At 46.8% G+C, this 25,274-nt stretch overlaps 1 protein-coding gene and 1 pseudogene across 1 annotated transcript in view; one reads left to right on the forward strand and one right to left on the reverse strand.

Annotated features, from left to right (window-relative positions):
- The window catches only part of PHYHIPL (phytanoyl-CoA 2-hydroxylase interacting protein like), a 372,453-nt gene that overhangs the window by 239,297 nt on the left and 107,882 nt on the right, over positions 1–25,274 (reverse strand). The gene's annotated exons all lie outside the window — the stretch shown is intronic.
- LOC147711728 (uncharacterized) lies at positions 4,872–6,799 on the forward strand (annotated as a pseudogene).

Here is a 25,274-nt window from a genome sequence, read left to right on the forward strand (position 1 = left end):
TGAGCTCCCCATCCCTGGAGAGAAGTGTCCATCGTCAGGATGATCTGTGGCACAGGCTCTTGGAACGGTCGGCCCTTGCAAAGGTTTTGTGGATTCCACCAATGCAGAGAGTTGTATGCCCGACCGCTCACCAACACTAGGTCTTTCAACTGCCCGTGAGCCTGAGTCCACTGACGTGCTAAGCACTCCTGAAACGGACGCATATGTAGCCCCGCGTGCGGGACTATGGAAATGCAGGAGGCCATCATGCCTATCAACTGCATGAACACTCTTGCTGGAAGCGAGTGTTGAGGTCTGAATTTTTGTATCAGCGATTGAATGCTGCTGACTCTTACTGAATTCGGCTGTGCCGTGGCCGCCAGAGTGTTTATGGTCGCACCCAGATACTGCCGTACGTGGGCGGGCTATTGGTGGGATTTTGGGTAATTCAGTGAGAATCCCAGATCGTGCAGGAGGTGAATGGTGTGGGACATGTGGGCAGCACACTGCTGGGCTGACTTCGCTTGGATGAGCCAGTCGTCCAGATATGGGTAGACGTGGATGTTCCGTCTCCTGAGATGCGCCGCCACTGTCGCCAGGCACTTTGTGACCACCCTGGGTGCCGTGGTGACACCGAAAGGCAAAACCTTGAACTGGTAGTGCTGGTTTTGGATGGTGAACCTGAGGTATTTTCTGTGTGAAGGGTGCAGTGGAATGTGAAAGTACGCATCCTTTAAGTCTAAAGTTGCGAGAAAATCCCCCTGCCTGAGCAACGGGAGCACTTGCTGCAGGGTCAGCATATGGAAGTGCTCCGACAGGATGTAGTAGTTGAGTGGTCTGAGGTCCAGGATGGGCCTGAGGGACCCGTCCTTCTTTGGAATTAAGAAGTACAGGGAGTACACCCCTGTGCCTCTTTCTTGCATAGGCACGAGCTCTATTGCCCCTTTTTGCAGCATGACGGTGACCTCCTGCTGCAATAAGTGCAAGTGCTCGTCCGACATAGGACGGTGCCTTGGGGGCATGTTGGGTGGAGTGGATGTTAACTCCAGACAATAACCGTATTGGATAAGTTTTCTGACCCACCTGTCCGTGGTGATGGACTTCCAGACGGGCAGGAACTGCTGGAGTCTCCCCCCGACCGGTGTTGTGTGGTCGGGGGGCAGTGACAAGGCGTCACTGTTTGCTGGTGGTAGAGGACCTGGAGCTGTTGTTGCCACCTCGACTCTTGTTGGCGTAAGTAGTCTGGGTGTTGCCCTTGTAGTATTGCGTGGATTGTGAAAGCTGACCCCTTGAGACGCCTCTAGTGCTGGAGGGACGAAAGGACCCACCCCGAAACTGCTGGGACTGTAAGGCACCCATGGACTTAGCAGTGTCAGTGTCCTTTTTTATTTTCTCTAGGGTGGTGTCAACTTCTGGGCCAAACAAGTGATCTGGGTTAACCGTTTGGTTGAGAATGGTGGTTTGGATTTCTGGCTTAAATCCAGAGATTCTCAGCCAGGCATGTCTCCGAAGCATAACACTGGTGTTTATAGCTCTAGCAGCGGTATTGGCTGCGTCCAGAGCGCACTTAATGGAAGCGTTAGAGATTAGCTTCCCCTCTTGAATCAGCATCTCAGCCCCTTCTTTGTATTGATCAGGCAGGTGTTGCAACAGGGTCTCTAGTGTATCGTAGTGCGCCCTGTCATAGCGCGCTAGAAGCGTCTGTGTGTTAGAGATGCGCCATATGTTCGCTGCCTGTGCTGCCACCCTCTTCCCCGAAGCCCCAAAGACCTTGGATTCTTTGTCTGGGGGAGGAGCATTACCCGTAGTCTGAGAATTGGCCCTCTTCCGGGCATTCGAGACGACAAGGGAGTCCAGAGGCAACTGTCCTTTAATGTAGGTAGGATCAGTAGGCGCCGACTTGTATTTTTTGTCAATCCTAGGGTTTATCACCCTCGCCCTGGTAGTTTCTTTAAAGATCTCAGCAGCATGCTTTAAAACACCTTTTAGCATAGGCAGAGTCTTTACAGTCTTTTCTGATACTGAAAAAGTGTCAAAGAGGAAATCCACATCCACAGGGTCAGCATGCAGCTGGACATTGTGATTGTTAGCAGCCCGTTCAATGAGGGCATTGAAAGCAGCAGAGTCTTCCGTAGGTGAAGTCTTTGCAGAAAAAAGTTGAGGGTCTTGTCCTGAATGAGGATCCCCAGGGTCACCACCAGCTGCCCAGGGCTCAGTTGTATCCTCAGGGTCTGTATAGACTGGATAACTGTATTCATCCTCCTCATCACCCTCACCAGCGTCCACATCGGAGTAAGTGGGCGACACATCATGAGTCTGTGGTGAAAGGGGTTCCACCAAGACCGGAGAGCAAGCAGAGTCCTTCTTCTTCTTGAGAGGGATCTTGTAAGACACCAGTTGGGTTGGAGGGAAAGCCTGCCCGTTTCGGTGTCGATGAAGTGTTCCTGGCGCTCATCCCCCGAAGGACGTCGAGGTCGCGGGCCGTGGACCACTGACGAGGCCTTCGGCGCAGAGGAGACCTTTTCGGGCATGCCGGCCACTGCCTTGGGAGCGAAAGCCTTCGGCGCCGTCTTAGGCGGCAACGTAAAGAGGATCGGCGTGGACGCCTTAACTGGTTTCTCCACAGGCTTCGCAGGCGGAGGGTCCTTCGGTTCGACCGCCGCGGTGCCGTCCCTGATGCGCTGCAGGGAGTCCGTCACCTTTTTGGTGAACGAGGCGGATGGACGCGCCGGTTCAGCGGAGTCCTTCGAGGCCCCTTTCGGAGTCGAGTCCTTCGTGGCCACTTTCGTCGTCGACTCACGAGGCGCAACGGCCTTGGCCTTGTCGTGCGGACGCGGGGCAGAGATGACCTTCGGGTCATCGAGTCACTTCTTTGGGTCATGGAGAGTTTTCTTCGGTTCGTCGACAGCCTTTTTCGGGTCGACAAGGCCCTTGCCGGCGTCGACCGTTTTTGGCGCTGGCGCGCCAGTTACGACCACCCTTACTTTAGTCTTCGGCGCGGCCGACTTCGTCTCGACGCCCTTGACTTGGCCTTTCGGCTCGACAGCCATCTTCGGCTTCTTCGGCGCCTAAGCCTCAGAAGTTTTCGATCCGGCCAAAGCGATGCGCACTTTCGGTTTCGATACTTGCACCTGCGCAGTATCTGGCGTCGAGACCGTAGGTTTCACTTTCGGTTTAATTTTGCCAGGGAGTGGCTCGGTAACAATGTCCGTGGCCGGGCCCAAAGGCGGGGCCGTGGAACCCATATCGAGGTCTTGGGTAAGGCCCAAAGGCGATCCCTCGACCTGGGCCTTATCAAAAGGCACGGCCCCAGAGTCAGTTTGAGGAAGCTCCTCGTCCGAGCTATCCTCCATGGCCCCAAGGGCACCGTCGTCGTCTCCTACCTCCTCGGCGACTTCTTCGCTTTCGAACACCTCAGCATCAGCGTCGTAGTCTTCTTCGACGTTCGACGCGGGGTTTGATTCCGAAACGTCCTGTATATATTCTTCCTCGACATCCCCAGCATCGAAAATGTCCGTAGGCGCCGGAGCAGATTGCTGGGCCTCCAGGCGCGCAGCTCGGCGAAGCTTAAGTGTCTTCTTGGACCTGAAGCGTGAACAGGCCATACACTTGGCCTCATCGTGGTCCGGCGACAGACACTTGTTGCACACCGGGTGGACGTCGATGTGGGGGTACTTCGAGTTACAGACCGGACATCTCTTGAATGGACTTCGGTCCATGATGGATGCTCGATAAGTCAGGAGCGTCAACTAGGCCTTCCGCGCCGAGAGCACGCGGAAGTACAGAAACCGGCTTGGAGCCGAGCTAGAAGTAGTAAAGCCGAACGCAAGACAATACCGATGTATAGACTAAAGACCTTTTGGTCTCAAGAAAGTTTTTCTATCGATTCCGACAAGAGGGAATTAAAGACATCCGAACCCAATGGCGGAATAAAACTATCTGAGGATGGAGTCGATGCCCATGCGCACTGTAGTCCAGGGGAGGAGCCACCTATCTCGTGATACTTCGATGACTCTTCCAGGACAACAATGTGCAATCATCCGGACCCAACACTAGGCGGCGATCTATGCACAGATATGAATTCAGCAGCCCACATGCCTCGAACACAAGGTGCCCCCAGAACTGGAGACATCATATATCAGGCCAACTTACCACATTGGTGCGCAGTGGTGCGGATTTGAGCTTGCTGTTGTTTTACCATTGCAATCTTCTTTATCAAATTGAAAGATCACATCAAGTACCTTAGGTACATATAAACAAAGCTTACATATTTAAGTTCTACTGAACTTAGTAGTTGTAGATCAAAGGGCTTAGCACACCCTGCCTACAACTCACTAGCAAGATACAGTAGGAAAACACTTAGTGTAGGTAAGTGCACCACTTACACCTCACTAGCAGTCATGGCAGGCACAGAGGGAGCTTCAGGCTCTCAGCCTGTGATGGTTGACCTTAACAAGGCACCTTCCAGCTATGACAACCTCAGCCATAAGGACTTGAGTGCCTTGTGCACTTCAAGGGGGCTGAAAAAGGGTCACAACCCTACCATTCCCATCCTGATAGCCATCCTGGAGAAGGATGATCTTGAGAAAGCTAGTGAAGCTCCCTTAGGGTCAGGAGATGGAGTGGATCCCCCAGAGAATGAGAACACCATCCCAGAGAAAGGAGATGGAGAGGTGGACCCTGAATCAGATGGTGAAGAGTCAGATCAGGATCAAGGGGATATCCAGGTACAAGTGGGGAGGCTTAGCCAAGCCAACTTGGACCTACATGGAAATGGAGAGGGCCAGAACCTCCCCAGAGTACATACTAGAATTGTTCCAGGCAATAGAAGATTGAGATCTCCCTCAAGGGATTCTCACATTTCTAGTGCCTCAAAAGAATATCAAAGGAGAATGACTTCCCCCCAGAGAAGAGAGCATAAGGCAAGAATGAGGGCTGTCCAACTCCAGATAGAGAGGGAAGAGGTAGCCTTGGCCCAAGCTAAACTTGCTTTAGCAAGGGAACAAAAATTGAGGTGGATTAGATTCTACTGGTGGCAGCATAATTCCTAGAGAGAAAGACAGGTCCTATGATAATAGAAACCTGACAAAGATTTTTGTCCCCTACAAGGAAGGGGATGACATCCATAAATGGATGACTGCTCTGGAGAGAGCCTGCATGGTACAGCAGGTTCCTCAAGAACAGTGGGCTGCAATGTTATGGTACTCCTTTTCTGAGAAAGGGAGGGATCGGCTCCTCACAGTTAGACCTGAGGATGCCAAAAACTACTCTGTCCTGAAGAGTGCTCTTATTGAAGGGTTTGGCCTAACCACTGAGCAATACAGGTTGTTGTTCAGAGATACCCAAAAAGCTCAGACTCAGGACTGGACTGATTTTGTTGATTATGCCACTAAGGCTCTGGAGGGTTGGCTGCAGGGAAGTAAAGTCACAGACTATACAGGGTTGTACAATCTTATAATGAGAGAACAGATCCTTAATAACTGTCAGAACCAGCTATTGCATCAATACCTTATTGACTCAGACCTGACCTCTCCCCAAGAAATGGGAAAGAAGGCAGACAAGTGGGTCAGAACAAGGATTAAACAGAAACCCCAGAACCATGGAGGTGATCAGAAGAAAGCAGACCAGAAGGGTGGGGATAAGAAAGAAAAAGAAAAAGACCAGAAGTCTTCAGGCCCCCAAAATAATTCTAATAAGGAGGGTGGTTCCCAGAATGGAAACAAGAAAAATAAGAATGATGGCCCAAAGAAACCTTGGTACAATACTTGTAAGTCCACTTCCCACTGGGGAAGCAAATGCACTAAGAAAAATCCAGTTCCTACCACTGCAGCCCCTAAGGCACCTGCAACCCCTAGTACAGTTAGCAGTGGTGGTACACAACCCAAGGGTTTAGTAGGCTTGACCCTGGGTACTGAGATGGAGTCTGGCCTAGTCAGAGTCCCTACTCAGGCAGTTCTGCTCTATGATGTGGACATATCCATGCCCACTACTGTGAGTCTCAGTAATCTGGGCAAGTATAGACAGACGCCTTTAATTAATGAGAAACTGGCTCAGGCCTACAGGGACACATGTGCCAGTGTCACTATGGTGACACCTAACTTTGTGGACCCTGGACAAATTGTACTAGGTGAGAATTACCTAGTGACCAATGCAAGCAATGCCACTACTACACATAGTGTGGCTGTTAACTTCTCCTGGGGAGGGGTAAATGGCCTCAAGGAAGTTGTTGCGAGTGCAGACCTGCCAGTAGACTGTCTGTTCGGCAATGAACTAGAGAACTCAGTTTGGTCAGAAGTGGAGTACAGGACTCATGCAGAAATGCTAGGGATTTCAGCACATGTCCTTGCTGTAACCAGGTCCCAGGCCAAGAAGTGCCTACCTGAACCTGTGGTGGATCTTGAAACAATAGACCAACCACGATCCAAGAGGAAGAGGAATAGGGTTAAGGCAGTGCCTTCCCATTTGCCCCAGGTTGAGGATCAGATCTCACAGGAGGCTGATTCTGAGATCCAAGAGGAGACTGTCTCTGAAGAACTTGAACCTAATCAGGTTGAGTTTCTGAGGACAGAGGGACCCTCGAGGGCAGACCTGGAGCAGGCTCAGTTAACATGCCCTTCCCTTGAACCCCTCAGACAGCAAGCTGCTGCTGAGGCTGCTGGGAATGCTCAAGGTACCCATAAAGTGTATTGGGATGATGGGTTCCGTTATTCAGAGGCTAGAGACCCCAAGCCTGGTGCCACCAGGAGGTTGGTAATACCTCTGCAATTTAGGGGCTTCCTTCTTACCTTGGCCCATGATATTCCCCTTGCAGGACACTTAGGCCAGAATAAGACTTGGGACAGGCTTGTCCCTCACTTTCACTGGCCTCATATGTCAGAAGATACCAAGGAGTTTTGTCGCTCCTGTGTCACTTGCCAAGCCAGTGGTAAGTCAGGTGGCACAACAAAGGCCCCCCTGATACCACTACCTGTGGTGGGGGTACCCTTTGAGACAGTGGGGATAGACATTGTTGGACCAATGGACCCCCAAACAGCATCTGGGCACAGATTTATACTGGTGGTAGTGGATCATGCCACCAGGTACCCAGAGGCAATTCCCCTGAGGACCACAACAGCACCTGTTGTGGCAAGGGCCCTCCTTGCAGTTTTCTCAAGAGTGGGCTTTCCAAATGAGGTTCTTTTAGACAGAGGTACCAACTTCATGTCTGGATACTTGAAAGCAATGTGGAAAGAGAGTGGAGTGAACTATAAGTTTACCACACCCTATCATCCTCAATGCAATGGGCTTGTTGAAAGGTTCAACAAGACGCTAAAGGGAATGATAAAAGGGTTACCTGAAAAGCTTAGGCGAAGATGGGACATCCTTTTACCCTGCTTGCTCTTTGCTTACAGAGAGGTCCCACAGAAGGGGGTTGGCTACAGCCCTTTTGAACTTTTGTTTGGCCACCCTGTGAGGGGTCCATTGTGTCTGGTGAAGGAAGGATGGGAGTTACCTCTCAAAAAGCCTAAGCAAGATATTGTGGACTATGTACTTGGTCTCCGCTCCAGGATGGCTGAGTACATGGAGAGAGCATCCAAAAACCTGGAGGCCAGCCAAGAATTACAGAAAGCTTGGCATGACCAAAGGCTGTTCTGGTTGAGTACCAGCCTGGGTAGAAGGTGTGGGTGTTGGAGCCAGTGGCCCCAGCAGCTCTCCAAGACAAATGGTCTGGACCCTACACCATAATTGAGAAAAAGGGAGAAGTCACCTATGTGGTTGACTTTGGCACCCCTAGGAGCCCCCACAGGGTGCTCCATGTAAACAGATTAAAAGCATTTGTTGACAGGGAGGACATGACCACAGATGGGGAACAGGAAGAAGAGAGTGACCCTCTCCCAGACTTGTTGTCCAAGAACCCTGATGATGGTTTAGTTGATGGAGTAGCCTTGGCAGGCAGCCTCACTGACCAGCAACAGATGGACTGCAGACAGGTGTTGCAGGCCCATAGACATATGTTTTCTCTCACACCCAGTCAAACTAACTGGTGCACCCATGAGGTGGACACAGGTGACAGTCTGCCTGTGAAGAATAAAATTTACAGACAACCTGACCATGTCAGGGATTGTATAAAGGCTGAGGTGCAGAAAATGCTTGAACTTGGAGTGATTGATCCATCAGAGAGCCCATGGGCCAGCCCAGTAGTCCTTGTGCAAAAACACCATACCAAAGATGGAAAGAAAGAAATGAGGTTTTGTGAGGGCTACAGAGGTCTCAATGCTGTCACTAGGACAGATGCTCATCCCATTCCAAGGGCAGATGAGCTCATAGATAAATTGTCTACTGCCAAATTTCTGAGCACATTTGATTTGACAGCTGGCTATTGGCAAACCAGGTTAGCTGAAAAGTCTAAAGCCAAAACAGCATTCTTAACCCCCAGTGGACATTATCAATTTGTGGTAATGCCCTTTGGTTTGAAGAATGCACCTGCCACCTTCCAAAGGTTGGTGAATCAAGTCCTTGCGGGGTTGGATGACTTTTGTGCATCATATCTAGATAATATTGCTGTCTTCAGCTCCACCTGGGAGGATCACCTGATCCACCTGAAGAAGGTTCTGGAGGCCCTGCAAAAGGCAGGCCTGACTATCAAGGCTACCAAGTGCCAGATAGGGCAGAGTAAGGTTGTGTACCTGGGCCACCTAGTAGGGGGGGGGGTCAGGTTCAACCACTGGAGAGTAAGATCCAGACCATCAAGGACTGGGCTCCTCCAACTACCCAGACACAAGTCAGAGCCTTCTTGGGCCTGACTGGGTATTACAGGAAGTTTGTAAAGAACTATAGGTCCATTGTGACACCATTAAATGAATTGATATCCAAGAAGATGCCAAAAAAGGTTCAGTGGACAGTTAGATGTCAAAAGGCATTTGATGACCTGAAGAAGGCCATGTGCTCTGCGCCCAACCTGAAGTATCCTGACTACTCCAAACAGTTCATTGTTCAAACAGATGCTTCTGAGTTGGGGGTGGGAGCTGTGCTGTTTTCAACTTAATGTAGATGGTCAAGACCAGCCCATTGCTTTTATTAGCAGAAGGCTGGCCCCCAGGGAGAAACGTTGGTCAGCTATTGAGAGGGAGGCCTTTGCTGTGGTTTGGGCCCTGAAGAAGTTGAGACCATACTTGTTTGGCACTCACTTCCTAATTCAGACAGACCATAAGCCCCTCTTGTGGCTAAATCAGATGAAGGGTGAAAACCCCAAACTACTCAGGTGGTCAATTTCCCTACAGGGGATGGACTTTACAGTGGAACACCGACCAGGGACTGACCATGGTAATGCAGATGGTCTCTCCAGGTATTTCCACTTAGAACATGAAGACTTATCTGGTCAAGGTTAAGTTTAATGTCCCAGCGTTTGGGGGGGATTTGGGGTTGTGTAGGAGAGTAGGGTTTGCTATCCTATGGTCACCCCAATTTTTGCTTTTTGCTTCACTGGTTTTCGACTTAATGTGGCTGTGGGCCTGCTAATCAGACCCACAGCCTGCTGTTCTCTCTCTAAATTCACAGACATGTACTATAGGTACATAACCAATCTGGTACTGGACACCTTGTCAGCCCTTATCCAGTGCATTATAGGTGCCTAGGGCATAGGTGCATTCAAGGCCTACCAGGGTCTGCAGCATATCTTTTGCCACCCCAGGCTGGTCCTTAAATTGACACAACTGGCTGATCACTCAGCTGGGGCAAGGTGGTGTAATCACCCCTTGCTTAGATATAGTATACCTATATCTAAACGTATATCTGGACAAATATAAACCTATAAGTCACTCCTATGGCAGGCCTTATCAATCCTGGAGGCAGAGAGCTTGGTTTTATGTGAGATGGTGCTCTAGCATGAGCTGAGCCTGTCTGCAGCTGTCGGGAACAACTCCCTTAGCTGTTCCGGGATATTGCCATACCATATACTCTTAAGTGCATTATAATCCATCGCGGTTATGTGCTAACTTTGGTTTGGCTTTATCAAAACATGTCGTGTAAGGTGTCATACAGTTTGGAATACTACTTACTCCCTCGCCAGTCCTGGCGACGGGGGTAGCATCCCACCCTACTAAAGGGAGAAGACATGTTACTTTACTGAAACGCGGTTAATTCTAACCAGAGCCTCAGCATCACAAAATGGATGCTGCTGCCACCGACACGAGTCTGACCTCCTGCTGCTGACCGAAACTTGGCAGAGGAGGCCTGGACAAAGGGTTTCCCGTCGCAGAGAGGTGCTACACCTCCCCAGACAGGAGATAGTGTATTGGGGCAGGGAGGGCTGAAAGAAACTAGACACTGCCTGGGGAGCACAAGGCTTCCCCTTGCATAATCCGGTCAAACCGGTTCTGGGGCACTCCAGCCCCAGTCCCAGCGCGACCCTGGACAAAGGGAAAGGGGTGTAACCACCCCCTTCCTGGGTCCCACCCATAGAAGGGACCTAGCAGGTAATCCAGCCCACAGTGCCAGCGCACATCAGATTATCCTGACTGAAACTTATGAAACAAAACTCTGGACCCTTCGACATCCTACTCGACGTAGAAGACTGAAGAATCTCCCTTGTGGTCAAGGAGTGACCACCCTGTGCAAACAGGCACCATCCAGCACCTCACCGTTTGCTTTGTTGCAGTTCCCGCCAGAACGCGAGCGACAGAGATCGACAAGACCCAGCTTTCCTGCCTTCCAACAGCCCGATCCACAGTCCCAGCGAATCTGAGACCCATGGAGGTGACCTAAAGCGTGGGGCCGGCCATTGTGGAAAAACCACGAAGTGCTGACCGTGCAGCTCCCGAGGCTCCCTCGATGCTGTGCATTGGGGTTTGGGAATCCCCAGCCCTGAGCAGCTTTTGCACCAAAGCTACCCCCTACACACTCTCAGAGTGCTGCGTGGGGCCCTTCTGCATTTTGCTGCTCAACGTGTTGGTCCGTTCCCTTGCCCGTTGGCTAGCGGCCCCAGTACCGACGAACCTTTGAATTTGCTCTGCCAGTCCGGTGTACTCTGGACTGGCCCTCGCTCCCCTGAAAAGGAGCACCCGCTCTGACCTTTCTGGTCCGAGTAAGAAGCGATCTTCGAATCCTGCGTGGGTTGCGCTTGCCAAGGTTTGTTTGCTCCAATCCGGAAGCTGACACTGCCGACAGTGAGAGCCTTCATGGGACAGCTCGTGGTCCACTCCTGGACATCCTCGGTGCCCCAGAGTCCACGTGGCAGCGGAGACAAGCTTCTCGACAACCACCTGATTGCGCCCGACATTGCCTGGTTCCTTCCTGGTTCCACCCTGGTAACGGCTGAGTGACCCAGGCTCTGTCCCCTCTGCTTTCAGGTACCCTTCAGCTTTGATCCACCCTTGGATCGCACCGGACACTTCTCTTCTGGCTGCCTGCAGCATCATCATCTACAGGCTCCATAGATCCCCACGACGAAAGCCGACACAACTTTGCACCTGTGCACCCGCTTCCTGTGGGTGAGGTAACTCTTGAACGCCGGTGCTCCTGTAAAGGTATACACCTCTAGGGTCTAGGTCTAAAGTTTGGTCCTTCTAGGTCAGCCGGAAGACTCTTAAAACAGTAACTCAATAACTTTTACGCACCATTGACTTTGCATTGGTGCATGTGTGTGCTTTTAGCGCTGCACCCAAATCCCGCGGGCTTTTCCCGACTTCAGCATTGCTAGTCCCGATTGCTCCCAGCGATTCCCCAGGCCCTAGGCCTGACCACTGTTCGATTAGTGATACTTATACCACTTTTTTAATATATGGTTTGAGTGGCCCCTGGGCCTCATCCATAATTGTGCAACTTTTATATGTTTAACTGTGCTTTTGTGTAAACGCTTGTGCTTCTAGACTCATAAAGAGTATAGAGGATTATTCTAGTAATAAATACATATATTTTTATAATATATAACTTGTGTGGTGTCCTTTCATTTGATATTACAGGATTGTGATTGGTAAAACAGCTGGCTTCACATGCCCTCTTGAGTTAAGCCTTTAAGGCTGCTTAGTCCATGCTACCCTTAGGATAGCTTGTCTATAAGGTTGACTTACAGCCATCACCTTAAGGGATTGTTTGGACTGATACAAGGTGCCCCCAGAACTGGAGACATCATATATCAGGCCAACTTCTCACAGTTGGCAATGTGCTTAGCATGCATAATTTAGATTTTTCTGGGGTAATCAGTTTTCTCAACGTTGAAGAATTGTAAATTGGTAATTCCTTCCCATTCTAATATCATTAGAAGTGCATTTTACCTCATTGCCTTGGGAAGCATAAAATGAATGTAACTCAAGCAGTAGATGGAGAAAGACTTATATTAGTAATGAGTTATTATATTGAATTCCCTATCTTATTTCATTTTATTCCCTATAAGTGACCTGGGCCATATGTATCATCAACCTGATTTGCGATTCTGAAATAGCGATTTTTTTGAAATCGCTATTTCAGAATCACAAATTGGGATGCATGTACAAATTCGCAATGATTTTGCGAATTCTTAGTATTCCTTAATTGCGATTAGCAAATTGAGAATCGCAATTAAGGAATACTTTCCCATTCATTTCTATGGGCCAGGAGGCCCATAGGAATGAATGGGAAGTTATTCTCAATTTGCGATACGCAATTTGAGAATCACAAATTTAGAATAATTTCAAGGCTACAGGGGTGTCCAAAGGACACCCTGTTGCACCCCTGAAATAAGCATGGGTGCACATGTGGCGCACATACATGCCCTTTGGCACTTTGAAAAATGCAAAAATGAGCATTTTTCAAGCAATACGCAACTTACCACCAACTTGAAGTTGGTGGTAATTTGCGATTCCTAAAGGACAATTTGCAAAAAATGTTTGCTTCATACATTGCACTTAAGGAATCACAACATTTGCGATTCCCTAAATGCAATTGCAAAATAAGGAATCGGAAATTTTGCGATTCCTTATTTTGCACCAGATTTTCTTTAATACATACCATTTAGCAAATTTGCATTCGCAATCGCCAAAATTCTGTGAATTTCTGCATTTGCGAATGCGAATTTGCTTGATACATGTGGCCCCTAATGACTTAGGTTTGTCTAATTTCCGGCTTCACTAGGCTAAAAATATTAAATGAAATAGACTGTAAAGGAACTTGCAGTTCTTTTTTACAAAGATGTATGCGATGACTTCACCAATGACAATTGCTCCTATCCTCCGTAATGAATAGCCTCCCTAATGAATAGCCCAATTTTCCATTTTTCAATTTGCGATTCGCAATTTGAGAATCACAAATTGAGAATAATTTCAAGGCTACAGGGGTGTCCAAAGGACACCCTGTTGCACCCCTGAAATAAGCATGGGTGCACATGTGGCGCACATACATGCCCTTTGGCACTTTGAAAAATGCAAAAATGAGCATTTTTCAAGCAATACGCAACTTACCACCAACTTGAAGTTGGTGGTAATTTGCGATTCCTAAAGGACAATTTGCAAAAATGTTTTGCTTCATACATTGCATTTAAGGAATCACAACATTTGCGATTCCTTAAATGCAATTGCAAAATAAGGAATCAGGAATTTTGCGATTCCTTATTTTGCACCAGATTTTCTTTAATACATACCATTTAGCAAATTTGCATTCGCAATCGCCAAAATTCTGTGAATTTCTGCATTTGCGAATGCGAATTTGCTTGATACATGTGGCCCCTAATGACTTAGGTTTGTCTAATTTCCGGCTTCACTAGGCTAAAAATATTAAATGAAATACACTGTAAAGGAACTTGCAGTTCTTTTTTAGAAAGATGTATGCGTTGACTTCACCAATGACAATTGCTCCTATCTTCCCTAATGAATAGCCCAATTTTCCATGAACTCTTTTGGTTTAAGTGAATAATCATTCAGAATTCAAGTCATACACACATTTATGTTCACCTGAGAACACAGAATGTAGTTTTGATGCTGAAAGGCTCATAGTGTGCATGTTAACAATCACAAATAATATATTTAAGTCCACAGCCAATATCCAAAAAGACTGAGTAAGGTATGTGTGTACAACATTTATCATAGTCATTATACATTTACAGTTTTTTAGCTTACGGTCCACGATGGTGATAGTGAGTACAATCAATATTAAGCCCACTCACGATCTTTTGCAAACCAAGGATAATATTGTGCCAAGACGAGCAATCCACAAACATAAAAGATAGACTAAAATAGCTCTAATGTTCCTCCTCACACGACTGCTCTTGTGTACTATTATTCGTGTGAATTAATGAAAACTCCTTCTGTGAATATTGTAATGTAAAAATAAAACTGTTAAAACATGGTGTTCAACTTCCAACACATGATAATCCCCCAACCACTCTACATATGTGCCCAATTTCAGAACTAAACTTTGAGGCCGGGGCTTATAACTGGCCTAGAACTACGACAACCTCTACTTGAGATGGCACACACCACATGACTGAGGTATGGTCTGGATGGCAATCTGTTAACTTGGTCTAGTTGTTTTTGGGCAGTCTTGACTCCGAATGGGCTTTCTTTTTTACCCCTTAGGTTTATATGAAAGATCGTCTTTTTTTCTCCAGGCGAGACTCACTTAACTGATTGGTTGGGTCGAAACGTCAAAACTACCTCAGAGATAGTCCTTTAAATAAATCATTATAATTAAGGAACAATATTAATATTACACCTATAATCATGTGAGGACAGAGGACACCACTGAAAGTATATACGTGTATTATACTGAACAGTTCACTTAACTTTCAAGCACTATCCCATCTTCACTATTGTGGATTGTTACACTAAACAAATGGGTAAATAAGAATATAGTTGATGTGCAATTTGAAAAGTCTTTGTTTTTTAAATGTATAATACTATGTGTATTTGTAAAGCACTCGTTCACCGCTAAGGGTATCTTAGAGCTGAATAACAGATGTTTATTGTTACCCAACTCTATGGTACTCATTTTATCAATCTCAGAAGGAAGAAAGGCTGAATGGACCCACTGGGATTTGGACCTGCGACCATGATGTCAAACATAGTCCCCTAAGCCACCAGACCCAGCTTCAAGTGTGTCATATACAGGTTCTCACGGATAGAATACATCTTGTAAAAATGAGTCCCAGGGAAATCTCGTTCAAAATCTTATGTTGTAGAATGGTTCGGTTTTTGCGTGCCACATATTATGCTCCATTCTGTGCAAATACTCATAGCTGCTTCTATAAAGAAGGAAATCAAACACTTGTCATATATTTACCATAATTGTATCTGAAAACTGGACAGTTCACAAGCATTATAAATTGTACATCATGAAATAATTATAGCATAGATACACTTATATTGAGATTGAAAAGATATAAATGAAAACAAAATCTGCAGATAATTTTATAAATTACTGCATACAAATGTTAATGACGTGCAGTGTTATGACTAATACCAATTCACATCTGAAAAGCTGCTGTACTATTAGCATAGACATTGGGACCCAGTAACAATATGGCTATCAATCACCTAGAACTAGTGTAAATTTCCAAAAGCTACAGCCTTTAAAGTAAGACGCCACCTTTCTTTATTTCCACATATTAGAAGATACACACCCTCACCACTTATGTCTGTCAGTGTGCATTCTCTTCCAAAGAGTATAAAAAATGGGCTCTATATTATTCTAATGCATCTCTTTACACTGAACAGCTAATTGGAGTTTCCCTTTCTGATGGCTACAGATATATCTTTAACTATCTGCTATTGAGCTGATCGTCGTTCTCATACAGCCAACTTCAAAATATATACATTACATGTGAAATTGGTAATTATACAATTGATACAGTTGGGGTTAGATGTATGCACCAATTTTACTAAAAATCTCAGGCTGGCGCATTGAAGGAGACAGAGCAAACTGCGGGCTGGAGACTGGCATGCAGCGGGTGTGCTAAAAACGTTGCTAACTAAGGCAGCAATAAAGCAACTTTCAGAACAATAGGAACTGTTGGAGCCAGCTATCGTCAAAAACTGTTGTCTATGGCAAACTTATAGACCGAGATTCTGGATCACTACTTTGACTATGGCAGAGCGTATACTGAGATCAAGAGGAAGTGGGGCTGGCTACCTTGGTCAGCGTAGGGGGAATAAAAGTGCCGTTAGAGAGCATACAGAAACTCGGCATAGAGCGCCATCTGGGCCCGGAGAGCCTGTCCCCCTTACCTCCAGATGTCTTTGTGATCTCTGCTTCTGTGCAAGAGCAAGGAGGGAGCGCTGACTCAGGGGAGCTCAACGTGTCAGCTGGTCTTAGAAACCACGGGGGCACAGGGAACTCTAACCCTCTTTGTATTTGTCCCGTACCTGCTACCAATTATAGTGATGATAGACTGTCAGCGGATCCCATCGCAGGGTGAACAGACGGTGGGCACTTAAGTGATGTGGCTCCCTGTCTCACTCTGGGTTTGACCCAGAGTCCTCCTGCTGCATTACCACTATCCCGCCAGGAGGATCACCATGGTCATCACGCTACCTCTCACCCTTGGGCAATTCAAGCAGGCTTGGTGGGGTTTCTCTTCCAGAGGAGGAGTCAAGGTTGAAGATTACATTTGATTCACCAGGAACCAGTCTACTGTGACCACCATGACTACTGCAGCACCTGTTCCTCTCTCATCTGAGACAAAAAAGGGTCAGGTCTTTAGGGTGTAGGCAGACGTCAGCCAGGTCAGTTGCCTGGTTGCCATCTTCAGTGCAGGATTTCATTGCAAAACATTTTAAAGTCAGAAGTCCAAGGTCCGCCCTGGATGAGGAGGAGAGTATTTAGATTGTGGTTAGAAATAATGTTGATATCGAGAATAGATCTGTCGGAGAGGAGAGAACATATACCTGGGGAAGAAGAAAGTGATGCTAGGGAGCATGAAGCCCCCATAGCGGAGCTTCACTCCTACGTGGAACCAGCAGGAAAAAAGTGAAATGGAGACTGATGCGGAGCCCAAAAATCTCCCACTTCAGTGTATAAGAAAGTCTGGGGGACCTACAGTCGGCTAGTCTCTCTAACCTGGTTGAAGGGCTCCAAGGGCAGGGGGCCTAGGAGCCTGAACCCCTCCAATAATTATGAGAGGAATTGGGTCTGGTGTAACCTTGACTGAGATACTGCATAATGGACAATCTGAATATGCTCCCTCTGCTGTATACAGAGAACCCGAGGAATCGACGGTTGGGCCTAGGAGAGGGACAGATGATGATGATAAGCATGCTAAACATGAACTAACAAACTAGACTAATTCCTTGAAAAAGGTTTCTGATTTCGCCCAAGACTTGCCAATGTTGAACCTTCTCTCCCTAATGAAAACAACCTTTCAGGGAATTTTCAGGAAAGGCATTGGTTTTGAATAATACTCAGAGCTTATCCAACTGCTCGAAATTATTAGAAAATCACAAAAGGATGGATCTAGGTATGCAAACTTCTAAAGAGATATTTATTTTTAAAAAGGGTAAATGTATTGAGGAAACAAAGGGTCCTATTTAAGTTTAAAGTATTTTATTCAGCATGACACATACACAGTATCATGGAGCAACCTGTGGGGGCTAGAAGAACCCCGACCTTGGCCAAGAGCTATTAGGCGCAGTCCATATATGTTAATCTAACACAGCAGTAGAAAGAATATATTGTCCCAGTATGACACGACATTTTCATTGCAAACACCCCCCAAACCCCAACTTCCAACTCTCCTAACCCAGCCCCCCCCACCCTCCCCACCCGTCGTCCAGTGCACAAGCTCCATCCAAAGCGTACATCAAAGCCGCCTCTCACGGGGAAAGTGAGTCTCGTACCAGGTCACTGGTCAGGCGCTGCTGGGCTCGTGAGCCTCATGAGGCGGAGGTATTTGGGATAGGTAAGCTCCCTAAACTCTGTGAGCAGTAAGGAATGAAATGGTTGCCAGAGTTCATTAAATTGCGCTATGTCCCCTGCCACCATGAGGGACAATTTTTCCATACCCAGCACATGCCACAGTCTATGGAGCCAGCCCGTGATGGTGGGTGTTGTGGTGGTGCGCCAATGTATCAAGATGTTCTGGACCGCGGAACCTAGGGCGATGGCTATTTGCCTACCTCTACGGGATCTGAGGGGATACATTAGCCGATTCGGAAGTCCCAGCAGGGTATATGCAGGGAAGCGCGGGAGCTCAATGCCAAAATGAGAGTCTATTTCATCCAGCACCTCCTTCCAATATGCGTCTAAGAGAGGACAATCCCATAAAATGTGCGTAAGTGTACCCCGGTGCCCGTACCCTCGCCAACATGTGTCCACCTTACTATGGTCAAATTCGTGAATCCGCTCAGGTGTGTAGTACCAATAGGTGGAAACCTTGGTCAGTGTGTCAGTGAGGCCCATGTGATATGCTGAGTGGCGCGCCCTATAGGAAATGTGTTCCCACTCCCTGGGGCTTAAGGTTCTCCCTAGCTCTCGCTCCCAGCGTTCTCTCCCCGGGTTGTAGAAGTGTGTTGAAGGTTGTTGTAAAAACCTATAGAGATCCGTGATCAATTTCGAATCTGATGTACGTGACCGTAGCCATCTCTCGTACAGTGAGAAATGTCTATCGGCCGTCTCTTTCACCTGTGGTTGAAGAGCCCAGTGGCGAGCTTGCATATAACTATATCGCTCGGTCTCGGGGAGGGAAAACTCTTGACGGATCTGTGTAAAGGGGACAACCCCTTCAGGGCCATACATATGACACAGAGCTCTACACCCCGCCTGCCTCCAGTGTGTGAATGCCCCCTTTTCCATTCCAGGAGCAAAGTCTGGGTTGTCCACTAATGGCGTGAGCGGCGACGGGAACGAGGTGAGGTCATACTTGATGCAAGTAGCATCCCAGACCCTCAGAGGCACCCTAGTGATAAAAGAGGCTTACAGATTCTTAGGTCGGTGAGACCGGTGCAAGAACGGGATCTCCTGCAGAGGTCTGCCTGCCACCGCCTGGCCCTGGAAGAGCCAATGTTTATCCGACTCCCATCTGCACCATTCCACGAAATACCGCAGCTGCGCTGCCTGAAAATATTTACGAAAGTCAGGGATTCCCAGACCTCCCGCCTCAGGGGCCAGAAGTGAGAGGGCCCTGCGCATTCTGGGCTTTTTCCCTTGCCAAATGAAACGCGCCACCTCCGACTGCAGTTGCGGGATCCAGAATTCAACTGGGAGGGTTTGGGGTAATTCCAGAAATGACCAGGCGCACACCTGAGTAACCGCAAGGTATATGCTATTACAGAGTACAGCAGTCCAGGCAAAGAAGGGCGGGCGGTAATCCCTCGTAACCGCTCAAGGTGGGACCCCAAGGATCCACACTAATTGCACAGTAACAACAAAGCCCCTGCACTGGAGACAAACAGTAATTTCTTGGTGATTTACAGTATCAATGAGAAAAGTAAAGTGAGCACATCAAGACTTGAGTGAGTCGACCAATTGATGCAATAAAAGAGTTCAAAGGATGTAAAGTTCTTGGTGTATAACACCGGTTTAATGTTCCTCTGTACTGGCCAACACGTGTTTCATCGCAGGGAACAGACTGCGAATCTTCAGGGCTGGGTATAGATACAAAAAATGCATTTGTAAGGGTGTTCTACACGAAATTAGATTAAAGTGGTATGTGTGACCGGGGTGAAAAAATGGCATGCCATGGAGTGACAATGTGTCAATAGTGACTTGATAAAGTAGGTGACTGTAGTGGGAGTGAAATGTGAATTTGATACTGTCATGTATCAACAGATGGTGAAAAAGTGACCGTATTCTGCGAGTCTAGAAACATTTGTATTGACACTGACCAGTGTGAGAAAACGTGAAGGTGGCGGAGTGAATAGTGGGTGTTTGTGTATTTATTTATATCGAATGCACACCCCCGTGTGACTTAAGTGACTGTCCGAATATACATATCAATTATACTGTATAACATGTTTATATTTCATAGAATATACCTAAGCATAGCTTTCTCAATACGTGATTCATTTCACTTGTGCATAGCGTTCTATGTCAAAGAATCAAGCATAGCTAACTTGACTTATGTGAAATTATTAAATCGTAAAATCAAACTATTGTAGTTGTCTTGGATAAAAAACAAAGCCCAGTGGGATTTCGGTTCTTATGTCCGGGGGGAGCGTCAACAGATGTTGAAGCGACATTGGTTATGCCCACTAATGGTCCGTAGGAGTGCTGGAAGGTCAGTGTGAAAAGGAATAGCATATTGGCAAAGGAGGATAACTGGGAAGTAGGTGCAAGGAAGTGGAAATAAGTACACCTCAAAGAACACCAACTGTAGTCAAACTCGTTAATGTTTAACCACGCAGTATGCAGTATTGTGGTAAACAAATGCTGAGTGATTATAAGATTAGGGCAACAATGATCCTGGCAGGTCGTGCCATAGAGGGAAATATAAATTGTAGAAAGTTTCCAAAAAAACATGTAATAGCACTAAAAAGACTCACCCTCATAAGTTATGAAACGATAATGGTAATTTGGCCACCCGGATGGGAAAAGATGTGTAGAGAATAAGCGTAGCTCGCGTAGTTGGCTGTCTCTAAAAATATACATGATGCGGGTTTCAATGATAGTCTATGCATCAAACGGTTTAGTACGATAATAAACACGAAGGAAAAGCCCTCTCGTTCGGTAATCCTACCTCATTAGTGTTCAATGGAGGCCACAAACCGGGAGGAGAAGATTTAGCGCAGTAGCGCTCGAAATCATAGACAGGCGGATACACCTGTGTACAAAGTAAAGTGACAAAAATAATAATGTAGATATACGATCCTTAGTAATAGGGCACTTCTTGTGACTACTGATAGTATAAGGCCAAAAAGGCGAGCGTAGTTTACCTGACTATCTGCATTCCCCCTCCTGTAGTTCCCGGCGCCGTGTTTCGAAAGACGGTCACCTGACAGGAAGTGGGGACGCTTTTTATAACCTAGTTCCGCTTTCATTTACCAGAAGAACTAGACCGACAGTATAGTGTGCTGTTTATACAAAGCCTGTCTATATTTAGAAGAAATACTATGTTATCACGTAGTGTGGGTTAGGAAGGGGGTAGACGAAGGGGGTTTTTTTTGGAAAAATTTTAAGTTGCTCCAATTAGTAGGTGTTCAAAAAGGGGGCACATTATTTAAACTTCCGGAAACCAAAAGGGGGGAGCAGAAATTGATCAAACAGTTTATGGTCTCGTGGATAATTGCCCCTAAAGGTTGTGTAATATTCAGGTATGGAGAAAAAGTGTTGGAGATATATGTGGATATCCGCTGTAACTGAAAATTATTACAAGGATAAAAAACATCGGTGAACAACATAGGTAAAAAATATAGGAAAAGGATAGGTAAAAAATATATATACAGACGTCAACATGTTAGATTCGTGAATATTCAGAAAACGTGTGACATTCATAAATTCTCCAGAACTCGTGTGACATTCCTAAAGCAAGTATACATACTACTGGTGTTGGTGTACGTTAGGAATCGATTTGTTCTGATAATGCAATGTGATAATGGGAAAAACAAGGTGTGTACAACAAGTCTCTGTTCAGTTCCCCAGGAAATATTGCATCTCAGGGTCGTAATTTAATCCGAATTCTATGCTGCGTAGACGCATGATCCAAGTTGCTTCTTTGCGTCTGAGGGCTAGTTCACGGTTGCCCCCTCTCACATGTACTGGCACTGTTTCAATACCATAGAAACATATACGAAAATCTTCAATAGCCGGTTGGCATTTGGCTATATGTAGGGCAACAGGATATTTTGGGTCTTGTTTACGCAGCATAGATATAGTATGTATACTTGCTTTAGGAATGTCACACGAGTTCTGGAGAATTTATGAATGTCACACGTTTTCTGAATATTCATGAATCTAACATGTTGACGTCTGTATATATATATTTTTTACCTATCCTTTTCCTATATTTTTTACCTATGTTGTTCACCAATGTTTTTTATCCTTGTAATAATTTTCAGTTACAGCGGATATCCACATATATCTCCAACACTTTTTCTCCATACCTGTATATTACACAACCTTTAGGGGCAATTATCCACGAGACCATAAACTGTTTGATCAATTTCTGCTCCCCCCTTTTGGTTTCCGGAAGTTTAAATAATGTGCCCCCTTTTTGAACACCTACTAATTGGAGCAACTTACAATTTTTCCAAAAAAAAAACCCTTCGTCTACCCCCTTCCTAACCCACACTACGTGATAACATAGTATTTCTTCTAAATATAGACAGGCTTTGTATAAACAGCACACTATACTGTCGGTCTAGTTCTTCTGGTAAATGAAAGCGGAACTAGGTTATAAAAAGCGTCCCCACTTCCTGTCAGGTGACCGTCTTTCGAAACACGGCGCCGGGAACTACAGGAGGGGGAATGCAGATAGTCAGGTAAACTACGCTCGCCTTTTTGGCCTTATACTATCAGTAGTCACAAGAAGTGCCCTATTACTAAGGATCGTATATCTACATTATTATTTTTGTCACTTTACTTTGTACACAGGTGTATCCGCCTGTCTATGATTTCGAGCGCTACTGCGCTAAATCTTCTCCTCCCGGTTTGTGGCCTCCATTGAACACTAATGAGGTAGGATTACCGAACGAGAGGGCTTTTCCTTCGTGTTTATTATCGTACTAAACCGTTTGATGCATAGACTATCATTGAAACCCGCATCATGTATATTTTTAGAGACAGCCAACTACGCGAGCTACGCTTATTCTCTACACATCTTTTCCCATCCGGGTGGCCAAATTACCATTATCGTTTCATAACTTATGAGGGTGAGTCTTTTTAGTGCTATTACATGTTTTTTTGGAAACTTTCTACAATTTATATTTCCCTCTATGGCACGACCTGCCAGGATCATTGTTGCCCTAATCTTATAATCACTCAGCATTTGTTTACCACAATACTGCATACTGCGTGGTTAAACATTAACGAGTTTGACTACAGTTGGTGTTCTTTGAGGTGTACTTATTTCCACTTCCTTGCACCTACTTCCCAGTTATCCTCCTTTGCCAATATGCTATTCCTTTTCACACTGACCTTCCAGCACTCCTACGGACCATTAGTGGGCATAACCAATGTCGCTTCAACATCTGTTGACGCTCCCCCCGGACATAAGAACCGAAATCCCACTGGGCTTTGTTTTTTATCCAAGACAACTACAATAGTTTGATTTTACGATTTAATAATTTCACATAAGTCAAGTTAGCTATGCTTGATTCTTTGACATAGAACGCTATGCACAAGTGAAATGAATCACGTATTGAGAAAGCTATGCTTAGGTATATTCTATGAAATATAAACATGTTATACAGTATAATTGATATGTATATTCGGACAGTCACTTAAGTCACACGGGGGTGTGCATTCGATATAAATAAATACACAAACACCCACTATTCACTCCGCCACCTTCACGTTTTCTCACACTGGTCAGTGTCAATACAAATGTTTCTAGACTCGCAGAATACGGTCACTTTTTCACCATCTGTTGATACATGACAGTATCAAATTCACATTTCACTCCCACTACAGTCACCTACTTTATCAAGTCACTATTGACACATTGTCACTCCATGGCATGCCATTTTTTCACCCCGGTCACACATACCACTTTAATCTAATTTCGTGTAGAACACCCTTACAAATGCATTTTTTGTATCTATACCCAGCCCTGAAGATTCGCAGTCTGTTCCCTGCGATGAAACACGTGTTGGCCAGTACAGAGGAACATTAAACCGGTGTTATACACCAAGAACTTTACATCCTTTGAACTCTTTTATTGCATCAATTGGTCGACTCACTCAAGTCTTGATGTGCTCACTTTACTTTTCTCATTGATACTGTAAATCACCAAGAAATTACTGTTTGTCTCCAGTGCAGGGGCTTTGTTGTTACTGTGCAGTTGCGGGATCCACCCGGCCGGCGGCTGGAGTGGCAAAGCCCTGAACAAGTAAAGAACCTGCGGTAAGATCGTCATTTTAATGGCTGCAATCCTGCCCAACCAAGAGAGGATGCCGCAATTCCATCGACCTAATTCCTCCCTAATCGTTGCCCCCAGAGCCGTGTCGTTAGCCAAAACCATACCCGTAACGTGGGGGCTATCTTAATCCCCAGGTAGGGTACCGCCTCTGACGACCAGAGCATGGGGAATCTATTCTCCAGGTACGTCCTAGTGGCCGGCTCCAGGGAGATATCTAAAGCCACCGACTTCCCCATGTTCATCTTAAAGCCCGCGACCGCTCCAAAGGAGGCCAGCTCCTCTATGCAGGCCGGTAAGGCTGTCCGGGGCGTAGCCAACGAGAAGATGACATCGTCAGCATAGAGGCTGATAGCGTGTGTGAAGCCACCCATCCGTATCCCTGCCACAGCCGGGTTGTCACGGACCCGTTGAGCAAACGGCTCCATGTATAAAGCAAAGAGCAAGGGCGAGAGCGGGCATCCCTGCCTAGTGCCCCTTTCGATGTTAAAGGCCATAGAAGTGTATCCATTCACGCGGACCACAGCTGTCGGCTCCCTGTAGCAGTTGAGGATCATGGAGCGGAACTTTTCCCCTATGCCCGCCTTCACCAGGACCCGTTCCAGGTAGGGCCAATGCACTCGGTCGAACGCCTTCTCCGCGTCCACTGCTAGCATCATTCTTTCCCCCGGGATCCGGGAGGCTTTCTCTAGCAGGTGGACTACCCGTTTTGTATTGTCGACCGTCTGCCTCCCCGGGACAAAGCCCGCCTGATCAGGGTCGATAAGACCGGGTAGGTGAGGTGCTAGTCGACTGGCCAAGATCCCCGTGTAGAGTTTTAAGTCTACGTTCCAAAGGACAGTGCTTTGGGTCCTTCCCTGGCTTAGGGATGACCGTAATGGAAGCTCGCAGGAGATCAGGCGGAATGGCCCCAGGTTCCGCAAATGAGTTAAAAAGGCGAGTAAGGATAGGGGCTAGCGACGTGCAGAATGTTTTATAAAAGAGCGCGGAGTAACCATCCGCGCCCGGCGCCTTGCCATGTTTAAGTCTGGCAATGGCCGACACCACCTCCTCTATTCTAATATCCCTATTCAGGTGTTCCGCCTGCAAAGGATCCAGGGAGGGCAAGGTGACCGAATCCAAATAGGAGGCCATGGCTGCCTCGTCCGGTGGGTCACCGGTGTAAAGGTTCGCGTAAAACCCACGGAACACGGCCGAGATACGAGCATCCTCCGTTTCCACCGCCCTTGCGGAGTCAGAAATCTCCCTCACGAGCTGGCTCTGACGTGCAACTCGGAGCCTATTGGCCAACAACTTGCCACAACGGTCTCCCCCTGTATAGAAGGCGTGGCACAGCCGAAGT

The sequence above is a fragment of the Lissotriton vulgaris genome, chromosome 5, assembly GCF_964263255.1.
Source record: "Lissotriton vulgaris chromosome 5, aLisVul1.2, whole genome shotgun sequence".
Lineage (NCBI taxonomy): Eukaryota > Metazoa > Chordata > Amphibia > Caudata > Salamandridae > Lissotriton > Lissotriton vulgaris.